Raw genomic sequence first — 15,733 nt, 5'->3', positions numbered from 1 at the left:
GTGTGTTCCAAGGCTTGTATCCTGTAAGTCCTCCTGTAGTTAGGCCTTGACACTGTATACACCTTCTCTGCAGGTAGTGCCCATACTTAAAACTCCTCCCAAAAAGCCTGCAAAATGAAGCTAGGTTTTAAAGCATATGTTTCATACAGAGTGCTTATGGTTCTTTGAAGACCTTTGTACTGGGTCAGAGCCATGTGCCTTTTCCCTGTGCATTTAAACCTGTTTGATCTTTTCATAGTTTTGATATGGCGTGCTCCAAACCCATCTGGTTATGGTTTTATGTTTGTGCTTGCACGGATTGTTCTAGTAGAATGCTAATGGTTTTTAAACCATTGTTAAACATAACTGAAATTCCTATTGTATCTGAAAGCCATAAACTGTGATAAAATTGTCTATATTTCATTGTATCTGTAGTTTTTGTTACCAAAGATGTTATGACTTTTTTTTTTTTTTTTTTTCCTCCCTTCTCCCCTTTTGTGACAAAGTTTTTAGACTTTGGTTTACTAATTGAAACACTGTATCTAATGACATTAAGCTAAGAGTGCCTTGTGCATACAGGCCTGACTACTTTAAAAAGATATTATGCTATTCAATGTTGCTGGACCCAACTCCTCCATTACCCCCCCCCCCCCCCTGGGGTCTAGATGCCAAGACCCCCACCAATCATTAAAAAGAAGGGGAAAATGTGCACAGTAGTGTGCGAAACTTCTAGCAATTAAGTCTACTGGAAGTTCCATAGACTCCCATTGTAACACCTCATTCATATTAAAAATTATAGCAGAGAAGACGGTACAGAGCGCATCTGCCCCTTCATTCGAACGATTAACAGGGGTCTCAGCACCTGGACCCTGACCAATGAAACTTGTAAAATGTCGCTTTGACATGTCAGACTTTTTTTTTGAGATTTTATTAAGGGTTTTCAATTATAACATTACAGGCATAGTTTAAAAGACACACAGAAGCATTCCAGAATTATTTTTCCCCCGTGCACTAGCGTATATTCTCCACTGATCAGTGTCCTGCGGCGCGGCTTTGTTCTGGTGCTGCGGCGCCGTTCAAATCCTGAGCATGTTCACGTCAACGCTTTTTCTGACCCCTCTTCTGTCTCTTGTCTATTTGAATGCTGGAAGTCACGCTTGCCCATAGAGAATGCATTAGAGAGCGTGACTTCTGGCCTTCAATCGGCATGGAGACGAGCGGTGACTTGAGCATGTGCAGAATTTGAGCGGCACCGGAAGGAAGCTTTAAAGGACAAGTGCCATGAAAAACTTTTTTTTCCCAGTAATTGAAGCACATTACAAAGTTATATAACTCTGTAATATGCTTCAATCACCTATCTGCCTCCCTTCCCTGTCTTTTCCCCCCTCCACCCCCCACCAGGAAGTGTCCTGACTCACACAGACCTGATTACTGTCGTCACCGTCACCAGGCAGCTCCTTCTTGTGAGGATGAGTCATCAGCAGGAGGGCTGCTCTAGGTCCTGTTACACCAGCCTCCCCCTCCTTGTGACTCTGCTTCCTTAGCTTATCTTCTCTAGTGACATGACTCCTTCACTGAGTCCACGGCAGCAGGAGAGAGGGTATGAGGGGAGGCGGGAGCTGCCTATCTGCTGGAGTCAGTCTGAGGGAAGATAAGCAAGTGAGATGTGACAAGTGATGGCTTGCAGTTCAGCCAATGGGTGCTGAGCAAGCCGGTCACCTGACAAGGCAGGGGAGGGGGGAGGCTAGTGTAACAGGAGAAGGAGCTGAGAGAAGAGCTTGGTGACAGTGACGACAGTAATCAGGTCTGTGTGAAGCCCCTATTCCACGGGTCGTTTAAAGGAGCAATATCGTTCGTATTCGGCCGATATCGGCCGCTACGAACGATATTCGTCCTGTGGAATAGAGTGCGACGATCAGCCGACATCGTTCATGTTGAAAAACAAGCGACTGATATAGCAGCGATCTGCTCCCGTCGCTCCGTTGAATAGGAGCATCGGCAGCAGACGCTGCTGTATCCTATGGGCTGCCCGGACGATCAGCGATCCTCCGAGCAGCCCCTCCCGCACTCACCCGCTCGCTGCAGCGAGCGGGGAACGAGGAGCAAACGAGCGCTAATAGCGCTCGTTTGCTCCTCCAAACGACTCGTGGAATAGGGGCATTAGTCAGGACATTTCCTGGTGGAGGGGGGAAAAGACAGGGAAGGGAGGCAGATAGGTGATTAAAGCACATTAGAGTTATATAACTTTGTAATGTGCTTCAATTACTGGGAAAAAGTTTTTCATGGCACTTGTCCTTTAACATATAGTGCAAATTGAACGGGGATAAAAAAGCATTCCAAGAAATACCATAGTGCTAAAGTAGGCTCAAGACAAAGTTACTTTACAAAGTATGTCTTAGTTGTAAGCTGTATTCACATAAATGATAGTTGCACTTTAACTTCTCCTTTAAAGGGAACCTGTCACCCCCCCCCCCCCCCCCCCCCCGTGCCGGGGTGACAGGCTCCCGACCCCTCGCTACAGCCCCCAATACTCACCTCATCCTGCCGGGTCTCGCTTCTGGATCCGGTCGGGTCACGGAGATATCAGTCGCTACAGCCCGGTGCGCGCGCTGAGGGATGAGTCCAATGCTCATAGAGAATGAGGGAGCGCTGGACTCTTCGGTCATTCTCTGAGTGTGGGACTCATCTCTCAGCGCACGTGCCGGGCTGCAGCGGCTGAGATCTTCGTGACCCGACCGGATCCAGAAGCGGGATCAGGTGAGTATAGGGGGGTCGGGAGCCTGTCACCCTGGCACAGGGGGTGACAGGTTCCCTTTAAGGGGTTTCCCAATGTACTCTTTTCACCCCTGCCAAACAGGAGTTTGGTGGGGCAGTCTCTTTAGTGTTTCTTAGTGCTGGTACCTTGATTGTTGTACTTTAGTAGTGGAGGTGCAAATTACTGCAGCGTCCCCCCATTTGCTTGTATGGGAGTGAGCTCCAGTACTTTGTACCACTGCTACCAAAAGCGCTGCTCTGTGATGCTCAGTGGGTTCTGAAGTCACTTTAGACACCTGGCAGTGGTCTGACTCCTACCACCACCTTTTAATCTGAGTCAATTAATTTTATACGGCTGAACCCTTTGAGATTGAAACAACTTTTTAGAATTTTTAATTTTTGCTTATAACTTTGTAAATCAACAGAAAATGTAAAATAAAGCATATCTGCAATTTTATTTTTACTTTTTTTATTTTTGTCAAAATGATGACACTAGCTAGAATTGCAGATCCCAGAAGCTTCTTCTATTGGTGTGTCCGGGCCGCTATTATGGTCCGCACTAGGACATATTGGTATTTTTTGCGGCACAGGTCACAGATCATGAATCTGTTTAATTATGGACGCATAATTAGGGTCATAGAAACCTATGGGACTGTACTTTGTCTGTAATTGTGGATTCATAATAACTAACAAAAATATGGAACATGTGAGGGCTACACGTGTTGCCATAATTCTTTAGTGTGGTGGTGCTTGTGTGTATAAGCAGATTTAAAATGTTGACAAATGAATGTGTAAAAGTACTTATGAGGGCTGAAGAAACACTTAACTTCAGTTTGGTAGCTTTACAAAGAAGTTTAGTTTTCTAGTTGATGCTACTTATTTGTGTTTGGACATACTGTTTGAGTAGAAAGTCTGAGTTTGGGAAACCTAGTTGCTGCAGTACAATTTTGATGTGCAGGGATGTTGTATAGCAATTTGTGCAGTATAACCATTGTAATGTGAATACTGCATTGTCTATACATCTAACAAATCTGCTGTCTTTTCCTCTTTCAGAATCTTCATACAAGCTTGGGCAAAACACTGGATTTTTATGTGACTAGCACATCGTGGCTTTCCACTATGGAGTCGGTAAATATCCAATTGCAGTTTTTCATCTTTTCTAATACCGCCTGCTGTATACTGTTGCTTTGTAAATCTTTATAATATAGGTGAATCTTGTTTACAGGGTAGCGCTTCAGTAGCACAATTTTATGACCGTTTTGCTCTTTAATTATGTTTTGCAACACTCTAGATGTAAGGCTTTACTGTACTGTATACCTTTTTTGTATTGCTTTATGTATACAGTTTACTGGCTTGTGTTTTACTGTTCATTTGTTTGATCAAGAGCTTCTGGAGGCTTTTTTTTAAATTTATCAATGTAAACAGCGACCGTTCATACAACGCATTGAACAGCTGTTTGTTTTGGCTGTGGAAATAATTGACATGTCAATTATTTCCAGCCATAGTGCATTGATTTTAATGCAATTTTCCGAGCAACAACGGCCATTGTGTGACACTTGCTGTAATGTCTGTTTGTACAATATGTGAGCATAGCCTTATTGTGCGCCACATTCTCTAATGTCTTTAGAGCTGCTATTAAGGGCATAGAGGGTTGGCATCTGACACGTTACAGACTTCTTGTTTTGAAGTGTCCACAATTACAATTGTAGTTGGACTTGCTATCTCAAAACTCCCTTGTGATTTAAATGTCCATTGTACACAACTGACTGAGTTCAAGTGGACAGTCACTTACTGTCAGCTACGAAAATGTTGTGTTTATTTGATACGCAATGTTTAATGAATGGTACCTTTTTAGTCAGTAGAAAAAAGTGTATGCCAAGATACAGCAGGCAGAATAGTTGTACTTGGTGTGTATACTTGAATAGCACACAAAACCCTTTTTACTAGTACTCATCCACCATCAATTTGTATAATGTTGTACTGAACTCGCCCTTTTCAGAGTTTTGTGATTCCCTTTCTTTGACTGTGCACATATAGCAGCACTTTATATTTCTTATGATTCTCTCTCCCCCCCCACTTTCTTCTGGTGCATGTCTGGGCTCAAGCATCTTAATGGACTCGTTTTGTGAGTGTTACATTGTGTGCTCTCCCCCGCACCATTTGCTTTATGCCTTCAAGCGGGTTTGCTTTTCACGTGACTTTTTCCATATAGTAGCTTGTTAAAACTCCTGTTTCTTTGTTTTGAGGCTGAGGCCCAACTTCCCGCACTTCCTTGGTGGCTTGTATGCAGGCAGTTAACAAGCTGCTGCATGGAAAACGTTTACTTAAAGGGAACCATTTACCAGTATTTTGCTTATATCGGTTAGTATTTTCTTATAGAGCTTCTGAAGCACTCCCTCACCATAGTTTGTGTTCAGTATCATTTTATATGCAGAAAAACAGTCCTTTAATCTGGCAGCAACTAGTCATCTGGGCGGTGTCACATTCTGTTCTGTAATGGCCTTGTCTTGGAATTACATAAGCATAATGTTGGAAATCTTTGCTAATTTATTAAAAAGGAAAGAAACTTTTAGATTCCACTTGAAATTCTGCATAATTTCATACAATTTCAAGCGGAAATTCGCCTGTCCCATTCATTCAGTAGGATGTCAGACAAGACAATGCATTGGGTATTTTTAAATTAAAAATGTTTGACTTTATTTTACAGTTTACCCCTCCTCACATCTGTAGTCAGTAGACTGTGACTAATACTTCCATTATAGAGCTCACAGAACCTTTTATTAATAGCTTTGTTCACAAAGCTAATAGACAAAGCTATTAACACTAAAATTCATTAGCTTTACAGTGGACTCAAATTTATGAAGGTCCTTGCACAGTTTTGATAAATTTGTCATACAAAGAACCCACTAGTAAATGGAAAGATTACATATTCACAAACACGTTTAAATTTTTTTTGTGGTAGCTGAATCACAGCTCTGCTTTTATTTCATCAGAGGTGAAAGTTAAGTTGTGATTGGTTCCCTTGAGTAAACTCTATTTTGCACCCTGATAAATCTGGGCCCATGTGCCTCTTACTGATGAGGCTTCTTTCTGGCCACTCACAGTACTCCACCAATCTGGGCTTTATGGCAATGGTTACCATCTTCATGTTTCTTCTGTCTTCACACAGGATGTTTTAAAGCTACGCTGGGTTCTTCTGGGTCATTTCTCTTACCAAGGCCCTTTTTTCCCCTGATTAGTTTGGGTGATGCCAGCCTCTAGAAGGAGTCCTGGTTTTCCAAACTACTTAGGGGTTCTGGCTGGACAACTACGTTTTTTTGCACAATGTGCAGGGAGTGGGGAAAATAAAACAATAACTTGCCTCCCTGACTGCTGCCTGTGCTCCACTGCTCTGGTCTGGGCCTGCTCAGCCATTCGGATAGTTATCTGATAGGCCATAACATGCTACTTGCATCATTTAAGGGGCATTCACATGTTCAATGTACTTCGGAGCTCCCAGCATCACAATCCGTTATGATTCCAGGAGCTCTGAATCAGTTTACATCTTTGTGCTGCTAAATGGACACAGCTGCTTAGCTGTGTCAGTACTGTAGCGCGAAGATTTAAACTGATTTGCAGCTTCCGGCATTATAATGACTCATGATTCCAGAAGTTCTGTCATTCCAGTCCATAGCACATCTTCTGTACATGAACTATAATGTGCAGATGCCCCCTAATTAATAATACAGTTGCCTGCTTAGGCACTTTTTATCGCACTCTATTTTGGTAACATCAAGGTAAGGTAAATGTGTCATTCTTTCTGTTCAAAGGATTCTATAGTTATAGATTGGTGTAAGATTTACCTGAAAGGTAAAATAACCTTGTGATGTATGTATTGATTTCATAATGTTTATTTACTAAATATTCACCACCTTGGAATCCTAATTTTCTTGTTGGCAGGCAGGATTTTTAAAAGATCTTATGTTGGGCATAGATGTTTGTCTAGTTTGCTGGTTCTAGGAATGTTGGCATTGATTACACATTCACTATCCATTAAAACACAAAACAAGGTCAGTGAGAACTTGGCTTCTATATGGTGCATGGCTTCAGAAAGCTGGTTTGTCTTGTATCTTGAGATTCATTTATAAGGTTGTATGGAGATATTTTGTGTGTCTCAACATATTTAAAGTGAACCAGTCAGCTGCTATTAATGTTCCAAACTGCTTACTCTGCTCGATAGCAGTTGGAGCAAGGAGATACATGGCACCTCCCATAAATCTGTATGTGTCTCCATAATATAGAACAATTCTCTTATTCCAAAGCCTGTAATGCTGCAGGCTGTAATGCCTTTTTATGTCTCCTCCCACTGACCCTACTTGCGGCTCTGTTTTTAAGCCTACTGTCAATCAAGCAGGCATAGGGATGGGAGGGGAAGTGAAGAGGCATTGTAGCCTGCAGCAGTTTAAGGGCATTTGTTCTTCGGACTTGTGACATGGCAGCAATGTATTTGCCAGTGGCAGTATTTAAAGGAGCAGTGGTCAACTTTTGATCAGTTAATGCAGTGTTTGAGTCTCACGGTAGTTACGAGCAGATGTCAAGATACAATTGGCAGGGGCTCGGTTTCTAAGCCCGCTCTATATGCAACTCCTGTGAAGCCACCCAAAAAAAAACAACTAAAGCACATATATTTAAAAAAAAATGTAAACTTTAAAGGGGTTATCCAGTGCTACAAAAACATGGCCACTTTCTTTCAGAGACGGAGACTCTTGTCTCCACTTCAGGTGTGGTTTGCAATTAAGTTCCATTCACTTCAATGGAACTGAGCAGCAAAACCCCACTCAAGCTGGAGACAAGAGTGGGGCTCTGGAAGAAAGTGGCCAAGTTTTTGTAGCGCTGGATAACCCCTTTAAAGTAGTTAACATTTTTTAAAAAAACATCTGTGTAATAATACAGACCTGAAGAATATAGATCACAATCTGTTGAAACTGCCATGTTAACAACATAGACTTTTTTTTTTTTTTGAAAGGGGGGGGGGGCATCATATTTGTATTTTGAGTGGAGTGAGGGGTTTTGATACGCCGGAGAAAATGTTAACCCCTGCCGGACGGTAGCCCTGCTGCAGTCAAGCAAGGCTTAATGGCAGGTAAAAAAACAAACCTGTGGCCCGTTCCCGGCGCTCGCGAGTTTCCTTGCCCCTTCCTCGCTCAGGCGGTGTGACGTACACTGAAGTCCCCGAGACGACCACAGGGCGTAAATATATGCCCTGTATCGTTAAGTGGCATGCTGTGCATAGGTTCATACAATGTGTCCATGCAAAAACACCATAAAAAATGTTATATTCTAAAAATCTGGTATCGTACAAATGTCTGTCTTCATGATATTGTTGAAAGGCTATATCATCTTTTACCCATTGTGCCCCATTTCTAACCTGCGCATTTACAGAAGCACATCGGTCTGCTTTGTTGAATCCTGAATTTTGTGGTTCTATAATGGAATTGTCTTTTTGTTCAGAAAAGTGGGTCAAAGGAGTAGTGACTCCTCCTTAGGGTCTGTTCACACGCGCAGACTCGCTGCGTAAAACTCGCACAGAACTCGCATCAAACTCGCACGAAAGTATCTGCGTTTTTTTGTGGTGTTGAACTCTCCTGTGAATATCGTGTGAAAATCAAAACTCTCATGTAAAAATCGCACCAATCGCGCAGCAAAAATACACATACATTGACTTGATAGCAATCAGTATCACTGTGAATTTATGTGCGAGAAACTAGCAGCGATAAATAAGTACAGCGAGTCTGTACGTGTGAACAGACCCTTAAGGAGAGCCCGTCATAAAGACTTGTGGAGACTAAGGCTGCATTCCCACGTTCCGTGATCCTGACTGATCACGGACGTGGAATGCATGTACCGAAGTCCCCCCGTGCCCGGACAGCATCTGTAATTAGGTGCTGGGAGCGGGGGAGACGTATTCATAAGCGCTGCCCTGTAATGAATCAGCGGCGTGGTGCTGTTACTAAAGCGCGGCGCTTATGAATACAGTCTCCCCCGCTCCCAGCATCTAATTACAGATGCTGTCCGGGCACGGGGGGACTCCGGTACATGCATTCCACGTCCGTGATCAGTCAGGATCACGGAACGTGGGAATGCAGCCTTTGGGTGGTATTACACGGCGGCCTGATAATACCTGTAAACGAGCAGCCATCTGCTAGATCATCGCTCGTTTACTGGGCCTATTACACGGCCCGATAATCGTTTAACAAGGGCTGCAAGGACATCGTTACAGATGTCCTTGCAGACCTTGTTTAAACTACATACATTACCTATCCATGCTCCAGGGCTGCTGCGGTCAGCTGACAGGCCGCTCTGAAGCTAGAGCGAGCGGGACCCGGGGAGAAGACCGCAGAGGCAGCCCTGGAACGTGGATAGGTAATGTATATCGTCAGTCGCCGGCCGCGCACCGCTATTACACGTAGAGACCATTGCTGCTCCACAGAAAAGTGACACCTTTTATGGCTTTGCTAATTGTCTACCTTGTAGGGGCTGGAGAATGTGCAGTTTATTTCAGTCACAGATGTGTGTTTTGTTAGGAGTTTTTTTTTTTTTTTTTTCCTAAAATTTAGCTGAATGCTGCAATTATTTTCAATTCTCCCATAGATGCCCTCTGTTGTGCCACACAAATCTGCCCATACACATACTTTTCATTATTGAGTTTCCTGTTTGCTGGCACAGACTCTCTACTGTCAGACTAGCTGAAATAGTAACTATTTGTTTTTGTGTTTAAGATCCACTATTTAATTGAGAGCGATTTCAGCCCATTTCCATTTCCGATTTGTAATTAACATCTGTAAAGCGTGCAAAGGCTACACAAAGCATTCTCAAGATATAGCAAAGCTGTATTCATGTAGATGCACAGAAGATTCTTGGAGGCAATAGTTATTCTCTGTGAAGGTTTCTAGGCAGCTGGTGCAGTAAAGGCACAGCTTATCAAACAGGTGCTTTGGTGGAAACTACAAATCAATTAAACAAACATCCCCCTTCCCAAGTGTAGGTATGTGTCATTGGCTGTGGTTTTAAAAGGTTGGCAGAGATTTGGATGGATATAAGATTTTCTGATCTGCGTATATTGCAAGTTTAAACTGAATCTGTTTGCTTCCATTTATGTTCCAAACTGCTACCACTGCATTCACATTGCGGTTTTTTTTTCTTTCCTTCAATTAATATATATGTTAAATGATGGTAAAAGCAGACACTGCTGTGTATTATTGACTTGCGTTTTTTGTATTGTATCTATCTATTTTTGTATAATGTAGTTTGTTTCATAAATTGTGGTTGTTCATGTTCTGTAAATTAAAATGCACTGAAATGGTCTGTAAAATGTGTTAACCCAGCCATATATCTCAATTGACGCTACTGATAGGCTGGATGCCTCTTTACTCCTTCCTCCCTTCCTCCTATACCTGCTTAAAAGCTGAGCCCCAAGAAGGGTCAGGGATGGAAGGGATTTCACTTTCAGGCTAGGAGTACACAGTGACCTTGCCCACTACGTGGAGTTTTGGAGCCAATGATCGGTGTTTCTCTGCAAAAAATCTTTTTGCATTACAGCTACTGTAAGTGGATAGTCAAGTTGTGACCCAAAAGTGGTCACATGCATGAATTTCTTAGATTTCTATCAAAATTTGATTGCATTGCAACCCAGGTGTCAGCTAGACCTAACGCGTGCCTTAGCCTAATACATCCCGTGAATAAATAATAATAATTCCTTTATATAGTGCCAGCTTTTTCTGTTGCGCTGTATAGGATTGGTCATCATTTACATCCTTTCCTGTCCTGTGTTTAACTCCTTCACGCCTAAGAAATCATAGAAATGCAGACAATTGGTTCCACACCCCAAAAATGATTTATTATTCTGAATAACATGTAAAACAGATGAAACAAACATTCAGAAACAGCAGAATGTGTATTATAAGTTACTGTACAGTAATAGAGAGGATGGGAAACACAAGGGCGGACAGAGACTGCAGAGAGCATGAAGGAATGAGCAGGGCAGATGTGGGCACATACATGCAGCACTCTCTGTCTGGGGAGAGAGGGGTTACAGCTATGGAGAGATTACCTCCACAGTCCTGTCCACTGATGTAAGCCCCAGCCTGAAGTGGATCTGCTATGATTTGGAAGGTGAGGGAGACTTAGGTCAGAGTACAGTGCTGTAGACTGTACTGATGCAGACCATGCCTCTCCACTCGTGCTCCCACCCAGTACAGGGAGCTCTTAAACGAAGTCACAATTTTGAAAAACTGTCAGCTCTTAAACCAAAACTCTCTTAAACCACGTTACTCTTAAACAAAGGTATGTGTGTGTGTGTGTGTGTGTGTGTGTGTGTGTGTGTGTATATATATATATATATATATATATATATATATATATATATATATATATATATATATTATTTATATTTATTGCACATGCCCTGTGCAGTAGGAACATGTATATAGAAGTTCCTAAACTGAAAAGGCCACTCCAATGCGAGCAATCGCGCGCACGCACAGCAGAGTCACTAGAGTCCTGCATAATGACTTGCAGCTGCGGTCACGCGGTATAGGGGTACAAACACCATATACGCAGCGTATTTACTGCTGCGATACGCAGCATCAAATCTGCTGCGTATACGGTGTGTGTGTTTGTACCTTAAGGAAGTCAGTGACGAGAGAAGCACCTGTCACTGACTGATGTGCACCTCCGCAGCCATGCATTGATAGGCGGGGGTAAACCACTTACCTCCATACTGTAAGATCTGTGGATAGTCTGCTCTTAGGCAGACTCTATGTACAGATTGCTGATCTATGACATGGCATAGATCAATATATGCAATCTAATGAAGGTGTAAAAAATGTAAACCTTTATAAAATACATAAATTTTATTTGGGGTTTATCTCCTTGCCCATTATAAAAAATATGTAAAAAAAACAAAGGAAAACTAGCATGTGGAATTGTCTGGTATATTAAAATATCACAATATTTTTCCTGTATCGTAAACGACAAGAGGGGGAAAACTACCAGAATTGTTCTTGTTTTTTATTTTATTTAAATGTACTGTAAACCAGGAAAAAAAATTAGCTGTAATTTTTCTTTTGCACCAATAAAAGATTGCAGCACAAAAAAACCAGCCCTGTTATTTTTTGGTCTATATGGCTATTTGAGTTGTCATTTATTTGCGCCATGATCTGCACTTTCTGTTGGTATCTGACATGCAACTTTTTATTTTATTTAATTTTTTCCAGATTTCATGTGACAGGAAATCTGCAATTTTGCACTTTGGCACTTTTAATGTGCATAGGCAGTTTACTGTGCAGGTTCAGGAACGTGGTACTTTAATAATTTGGGTGATTCCACACATGGCGATAGCAAATATGTACTGCCCCCCTTTTTCTGCTGTTTGACACAGAGAAAATGTGTCAAAGGCATAAATAAATCCAGCTGTAAGGGGAGTATATCAACTTCCTTTATTCCCCAAACCCCCCCCCCCCCCCCCCCAAGCTGGATCCACTTCTGCCTTTTGGCTCAAATTCTGAACCATAATTGCAACACGTTTCTAGCTTTAAATGTTTAAAGACCCCATAATCATGGGGGGGGGGGGAGAGTATACTTCCCCCTACGCTGTCTCCCTCTGAAGTCACTCGTCTACAGGAACCAGAAAGTGAGCAGGGACGCAGCAGTGCTTAGCTGAATATTCTGCAGGTGGAGCAGCCCCTTAAAAGGTGCGTTTACACAGAGATTTATCGACAGATTTTGGAAGCCAAGGGCAGGAATTGATTTGAAAAGAGGGGAGATCCCAGTCTTTTCTTTATGACCTGATCTCTGTTTATAGTCTGTTCCTGGCTTTGGCTTCAAAGATCTGTCAGATAAATCTGTCTGTGTTAACGCACCAAAAGTCTGTGTTCCCACCCTTGCAGGTTTTCACAAAATCTGTGCCTTTTCCCTGGCGTATGCCATGGGAGCATTTGATAAATGTGCTGCTGTGTGTTTTTCTTCAGTGTGGTATGGGTGGAGCAGGCTACGTGTGCATTTGAGAAAGGCAGAAAGTAAAGGGGTAATCTGGGCAACAGTGGGAAGTGCACAGCTGCCTCATTAGTGTCTCTGAGATTCAAACACTTCTTTCCTGCTCTCAGCATACATCATGCAAGGCGATGGAACTCTCCACTACAGGGCTTTTCTATTTGTAAAATACGTGGAGTGGGACTAAGGCCTTATTCACATGTTTAGTAATATTTTCTAGTCCTGAAACAACCCGCTAAAAATTACAGATTGGGCACCCGTAAATCCGTTTTTACTACTGACTGCTTTATACAAGTTAAAGAGAACCTATCACCTAAAAATCACTGTCCCTATTATTAAAGGTCCTCTCTCCCTAAGTCTATTCCTGAAGATACAGACTGCCTTTGCAGTCTGTATCTTATTCTTTACCTAATCCTCTTCTTCGGTGTAGTAATGCCGGGGCGCCGCCATCTTGATGACGTCACGCTGGAACGCACGTGCGTTCCAGCGTGACGTCATCAAGATGGCGGCGCCCCGGCATTACTGCACCGGAACAAAGGAGTAGGTAAAGTATAAGATACAGACTGCAAATGCAGTCTGTATCTTTATGAAGTCTATTTATGAAGATACAGACTGCATTTGCAGGCTGTAACTTATACTTTACCTCATCCACTTGTTCCGGTGGAGCAAGGCCGGTGTCGCCATCTTGATGACGTCACTTTGCGTTCCACCGCTGGAACGCAAGTGACGTATTCAAGATGGCGGCGGCCGGCCTTACTGTACCGAACAAGAGGATGAGGTAAAGTATAAGATACAGACTGCAAAGGCAGTCTGTATCTTCATTTTGTCTATTTATGAAGATACAGACTGCCTTTGCAGTCTGTATCTTATACCTTACCCAATCCTCTTGTCCGCTGCCGGGCGCCGCCATCTTAATTTAGTCACTTGCGTTCCAGCGGTGGAACGCAAAGTGACGTCATCAATATGGCGGCGCCCCCGGCATTGCTGCCACTCTGCATGACGGGAGCTTCCTGTCTCGCACCGGCTCTTTTGAAAAGAGCCGGCGCGAGACAGGAAAGTAATGTGTGTATATCTCAAAAATACAGTTATAAAAATAATTAAGTGTATTTGCAAATATTAATAACATTTAAATGTACAGCTAATTAGCAAAAAAAAAATTTTTGAATTTCGGCCATGATTGGTTCTCTTTAACCCCTTGCCGCAAAATGACGTTTGGGGAACGTCATGTAAAGTAGGTACTTAATGCAACATGACGTTCCCCAAACGTCATGTTGTTCCTGCCTCCCCCCGCAGCCCGTAAGTGAGATCGGGCAGCGGGAGGAGGCAGTATCACACCACATCCTCCCGCTGCCTCTGCCCGGAGGGGAGCCGCGCTCCCCCCGGGCAGTTAACCCCATAAACGCCGCGGTCGATGCGACCGCAGCGTCTATGGGGGAGATGTGGTGTTCGCCGCTGATCGGGCGGCGGGAGGAGGCTGCAGGACGTTGCCTCCTCCCGCCGCCACTGTCACAGTGTCCCCTGGCCCCCCTTCCCCTGCCGCCGGTACCGGAGATCGCCGATATCAACATTATACCGGCAATCTCCGGTACCGGCGCCGCCGACAGCTTTCATCTCCCCCCACCGTGGATTCACGGTGGGGGGAGATGAAAATGTAATAGTCAGACCCCAGATCAGCCCCCCTAGTGCCCCGATCACTAACCCGCTCCCTCCCCGGGCGGCCATCAGATCCAAGATGGCCGCCCCCATCCCTGCGAATAAACGATGTTTGTTCGCAGGGATGGAAATGAAAGAATGATCAAAGCCCCATGCTCTCCGCCACCGGAGGTAGCGGAGAGCATGGGGCAGTGATCGGGAACCCCCCTGTGGGGTCCCGGAACAGGCGATCGGCGGTATATACTATATACCGCCGATCGCCTGTTCCCAGTGCTGCCGGCACTTTTTATCCCCTGTCACCATAAATCATTGGTGACAGGGGATAAAAAGTGTCACCGTGCCCCCCCCCAAGTCGCCCCCCACCCCCCCAGTCACCCCCGTCCCCCAGTCACCTGCCCTTCCCATTATACGTTACCTGATCCTGGAGCTCCTTCCTCTTCGGTGTCCTGGCTGCTTCTGATGTGCGCATGTGCGCCAGAAGCATCCAGCTCTGAAAATTTAAAGTGACAGAGACCAATTTGGTCTCTGTCACTAAACTATGATTACTGTGATAGAAAATATCACAGTAATCATAGTAATACAGTGAAAATGAATGGATAAAGTACAAAAAGTGAAAAACACACAAAAAAAAAACACACACACTTTTTATTATAGTAATAATTGCAGTTTACTCCCAAATTACCCCTAACCCCCCCAGATTACCCGTAACCACCGCACGTTGCCCATAACCGCCCCAGGTTGGCCGAAATCACGCCAGATTGCACGTAACCACCACACATTGCCTGTAACAACCGCACATTGCCCGTAACCACCGCACGTTGCCCGTAACAACCGCACATTGCCCGTAACCACCGCACGTTGCCCATAACCGCCCCAGGTTGGCCGAAATCACGCCAGATTGCACGTAACCACCACACATTGCCTGTAACAACCGCACATTGCCCGTAACCACCGCACGTTGCCCGTAATCATGCCAGATTGCCCGTAACAACCACACGTTGCCCCTAACCACCGCACGTTGCCCCTAACCACTCCAGGTTGCATGTAATCACAACAGATTACCCGTAACCACCCCAGGTTGCCCGTAATCACGCCAGATTACACTTAACCACCGCACATTGCCCGTAACCACCGCACATTGCCCATAACCACCGCACGTTGCCCCTAACAACCGCACGTTGCCCGTAACAACCGCACGTTGCCCGTAACAACCGCACGTTGCCCATAACCACCGCACGTTGCCCGTAACCACCTCACGTTGCCCGTAATCATGCCAGATTGCCCGTAACAACCACACGTTGCCTCTAACCACCCCAGG

At 44.1% G+C, this 15,733-nt stretch overlaps 1 protein-coding gene across 2 annotated transcripts in view; it reads left to right on the top strand.

Moving 5' to 3' along the window:
• The window catches only part of ANKRD11 (ankyrin repeat domain containing 11), a 218,881-nt gene that overhangs the window by 30,743 nt on the left and 172,405 nt on the right, over window positions 1-15,733 (top strand). The window contains exon 2 of one of the 2 annotated variants that reach the window (XM_069966056.1): window positions 3,787-3,861. The exons of the other annotated variant lie outside the window; for it this stretch is intronic. The gene's annotated coding sequence lies outside the window, so the exon portion shown is untranslated. The remainder of the gene's footprint in view (window positions 1-3,786; window positions 3,862-15,733) is intronic. 2 annotated transcript variants of the gene reach the window in all.

The sequence above is a fragment of the Dendropsophus ebraccatus genome, chromosome 4 (assembly GCF_027789765.1).
Source record: "Dendropsophus ebraccatus isolate aDenEbr1 chromosome 4, aDenEbr1.pat, whole genome shotgun sequence".
In the NCBI taxonomy this organism is placed as follows: Eukaryota; Metazoa; Chordata; class Amphibia; order Anura; family Hylidae; genus Dendropsophus; species Dendropsophus ebraccatus.
Note: the sequence above shows the minus strand (reverse complement) of the source record. Positions and strands in the feature narration are given on the sequence as shown.